Below are 4,457 nucleotides of genomic sequence, written 5' to 3' on the forward strand. Positions count from 1 at the left end.
GCCGGAGTTAATATGAAGTTGTGAAGCACTGACCCAGGTGATTTGTTTAAACTTGAATTTTCAACTGGACTTTAGTGCCACCTGGTGGCCAGCAACTGTAAAAACAAAACCCTGTGTTTATACACCCAGCTCCCTGTTCACTATGTGCATCTAGCTAAAACAAATATGTACAATACATAAAGGTCATAATGTTTTAGAGAGGTGTTTGACCGCTCTAAAACATGGAGGGAAGATCAAGAGAGAGGAGAACAGGTGCAGGAGGATGAACAGTGAAAGAGCACAGATTGATAGGAGGAGGAAGAGGGGTGAAAAAGCAGACGGTGGCTCTCAAGAGACTAACTGAAAAGATGGAGCTCAAGGAAAAGAGGACTCAGGAGGACTGTTAAAAAATTTAGTTTTAGTCCTTTAGAGCGAAGAAGGCACCGGAAAGTGACAACCTTTTGGGGTGAAATGTAGGCTAAAGCTTAGTTTATACTCGCCGTAGAGAAGCCCCGCAATCATGTGACTGTCACAAATAATTCACTGATAATTCTTTAGAAACAGGAGGTATGAAGGCGGTATTAAAATTAATCTTCATTTCAACGCGAAGGAGCAGCGGCTCTACTCCGAGCCTAACCACATCATCTGCAAAAAGCAGGGATGTGATTCTGAGGTCCCCAAACTGGAAAATCCTGAGGTCCCCAAACAGGATTGGTGACAATGGGCAGCCCTGGCGGAGGCCAACACTCACTGGGAATAAGCTCGACTTTGTGCCGAGTATCCGGACACAGCTCTCACTTTGGTCATACAAGGACCGAATGGCTCGTAGTAACGAGCCAGGTACCCCATATTCCCACAGTACCCCCCACAGGACTCCCCGAGGGACACGGTCGAAGGCCTTCTCCAAGTCCACAAAACACATGTAGACTGGATGAGCAAACTCCAATGCCCCCTCCAACAGACCTGCAAGGGTAAAGAGCTGGTCCACTGTTCCGCGGCCAGGACGGAATCCGCATTGCTCCTCCTGAATCCGAGGTTCGACAATCGGCCGGAGCCTCCTTTCCAGCACCCCGGAGTAAACTTTCCCGGGGAGGCTGAGCAGTGTGATACCCCTATAATTGGAGCACACTCTCCGGTCCCCCTTTTAAAAATGGGAACCACCATCCCGGTCTGCCACTCCACAGGCACTGTACTCGACTTCCACGCGACACTGAAGAGACGTGTCAACCAAGACAGCCCAACAATGTCCAGAGCCTTTAGCATCTCCGGTCAATCTCATCCACTCCTGGCGCTTTGCCGCTGAAGAGCTTTTTAACTACCTCAACGACCTCCGCCAGGCATATGGACGAGTCTTCCCCTGAGTCTTCAGACTCTGCCTCTTCCACAGAGGACGTGTTGGTCGGGTTCAGGAGTTCCTCAAAGTGTTTTTTTCCACCGCTCGACAATATCCCCAGTCCGGGTCTGCAGTTCTCCCCCCCTGCTGAGCACAGCCTGAGGCAAGCCCTGTTTCCCCTTTCTGAGTCGTCTCACGGTTTGCCAGAACTTCCTTGAGGCCATTCGAAAGTCCTTCTCCATGGCCTCCCCGAACTCCTCCCTTCTGGCCAACCGGTACCTGTCTTCTGATTCAGGAGACCCCTGGGCCAGCCAAGCCCGAAAGGCCTCCTTCTTCCACTTGACGGCCTCCTTGACAAGCACTGCTCGCCTTCCGACCACAATTTCTAGCAGCAGCTTCCACAATGGAGGATCTGAACATGGCGCACTTGGATTCCATACGGCCACAGGTCTGATGACACAACTACAAAGTCGATCACAAACCTTTGGCCTAGGGTGTTCTGGTACCAAGTACACTTATGAACCTCCCTATGCTCAAACATGGTGCTTCTAGCACAGAAGTCCAACAACAAAGCACCACTCGGGTTCAGATCGGGCAGGCCGTTCCTCCCAATCACACCCCTCCAGGTTTCTCCATCGTTACCCACATGAGCGTTGAAGTCTCCCAGAAGAACTATGGAGTCCCCAGTTGGCGCCCTTTCCAGAACACCACCCAAGGACTCCAAGAAGGCCGCGTACTCCGAACTGCCGTTTGGTGCATAGGCATGAACAACAGTCAGAGACTTCCCCCTCGCAATTTGCAGTCGCAGAGGCGACCCTCTCGTTCTCCGGTGAAAACTCCAAAACAGTGGCGCTCAGCCGTGGGCTCGTGAGTATCCCCACACCCGCCCGGCGCCTCTCACCCTGGGCAACTCCGGAAAAGGATAGAGTCCAGCCCCTCTCCAGGAGTTTGGTTCCAGAACCGGTGCTATGCGTGGAGGTGAGCCCAACTATATCTAGCTGGTACCGCTCCACCTCCCGCACCAACTCCGGTTCCTTCCCCGCCAGAGAGGTGACATTTCATGTCCCTAGAGCTAGTCTGTGATGACGGGGGTCAGCACGCCCAGGTTCCCATCCCTGCCTGCCGCCCGGTTCACACTGCACCCAACCCCAATGCCTATCCCTGCGTGTGGTGGGCCCACAGGGTTGCGGCACGAAGTAGATTTTTTGGGCTGTGCCAAGGCGGTTTCCCATTTCCGGGCGAGGTGCCACAACTTTTCATTGTCCTATTCATTTAGGGTTTGTGAATCGCTCTTAGTCTGACCCCTCCCCTGAGACCACTTGGGAGACCCTACCAGGAGCTATTGCCCCCGACAACACAGCTCTCAGGATCACTGGGGCACACAAACCCCTCCACCACGATAAGGTGGCGATTCATTGGAGGAGACATACAGTCTATGGGCATATCTATGAGTTAAAGGTTAGAGTAAGTTTATATATATATATATATATATATATATATATATATATATATATATATATAGTTGTGATGGTCAAGATCAGGGGTAGATCTGGGGAATGCATTATATCAGTGAGGGTCTGTACGGTCCATGACAAGTAAACAAATAGAAATAACGTCTACTAGCTCATTTTCCAAAGGCACAAATGTAAATTTGTCAAACACAATATTCATTCATTCATTCATTAATTTTCTGTAACCTGCTTATCCAGTTAAGGGTCGCAGGGGTGCTGGAGCCGATCTCAGCTGTCAATGGGTGAAGGCAGGGTTCACCTGGACAGGTCGCCAGTCTGTCACAGGGCAGACATATAGAGACAGACAACCATTCACACTCACATCCACACCTACGGGCAATTTAGAGTCTTCAATGAACCTTAGCTGCATGTCTTTGGACTGTGGGAGGAAGCCGGAGAGAACCCACGCTGACACGGGGAGAACATGCAAACTCCACACAGAAGGTTGTCTAGCCCAGGAATTAAACCCGGGCCCCTCTTGCTGTGAGGCGACAGTGCTAAGCACTACACCACCTTGCAGCCAAACACAATATCAGATGCGCTAAACTGGTTTTAGTGTCTCAAGAGATATCACCGTCCAAGGTTTTCCATCATACAATGTACCATGTGGCAGTAGTTTCATCCAAATACTTTTCAAGCAGAAATGACAACTTGCTGCTTAGCCATGTGGCAATTGTTTTTGTTGTTGATATAAATATGAAAAGCAGGGGAAAAGAATCAGTAAATAGAAATTCTGGCAGATCACCATTTGGCCTAATTTGATATATTTGACAAGCTCTGGTAAACGTTCATCTTCAGTTTTCATTACTTAAATCACTTCAATGCCAAGTATATGCAATAAGGTACATATACATTAGCTTTTAAGTGACTCAATTTCTAAAAAGAATACGATCTTACAAGTTCAAAATGCTAAACTGTCAGCCATTTGATAGTTTAGCTAGTGGCTAACGTTAGCTACTAGCTAGCTGACAAGCTAACGGTATCTAGCAGCGTTAGCATTTAACGCTAGCTAACAATTTGCTAGATTAATATCAAAGCTGCATTAATGTGTGTGTTTTATTTAAACTCCTTTTTTATAATGACAGCAATGCATCATATTTATAATTTCATCTTTTGGTATTTCTAAAAAGACAAACAGCACTGTTTTCAGCTTTGTGAGGATGCATATTCCAGCTGATTCCTTTGAATAGTTTATTTAACTTAAAGTTACTGTAAGGAACTTCTATCTGGTCCTGAACCAGTCTCAGTTTAGTCCTGATCCTCTATAGACCTCCATCAGTAAACGAGACCATCAGAGAGAAGATTGTCTGTTTCAATAAAGTTATTCTTAAAGCTCGTCATCGGAGCCACCGGGTCGGATTCTGGAGAAACCAGATGAAATCATGCAGGTTCACCAGAACAAACACAGCACAGTTTTGAATTCAGGACTTTTACTTGTAGGAGGTATTTTGTGTGTTGTGTATGAGCTTCTGTGGCTCTGATGGAGGAAGTAAAACAATAATAACATTCGACAACTCAAGTTGGATGCAGTATAGATATTATTGAAATTTTGACGACAACATTTACAAATTAAGTCATTTTTTTACAGCTAAGAGATCCAGATTCTCTGCGTGGCGGCGCTCACAGGTGTGAGT

The sequence above is a fragment of the Anoplopoma fimbria genome, chromosome 21 (assembly GCF_027596085.1).
Source record: "Anoplopoma fimbria isolate UVic2021 breed Golden Eagle Sablefish chromosome 21, Afim_UVic_2022, whole genome shotgun sequence".
NCBI lineage: Eukaryota > Metazoa > Chordata > Actinopteri > Perciformes > Anoplopomatidae > Anoplopoma > Anoplopoma fimbria.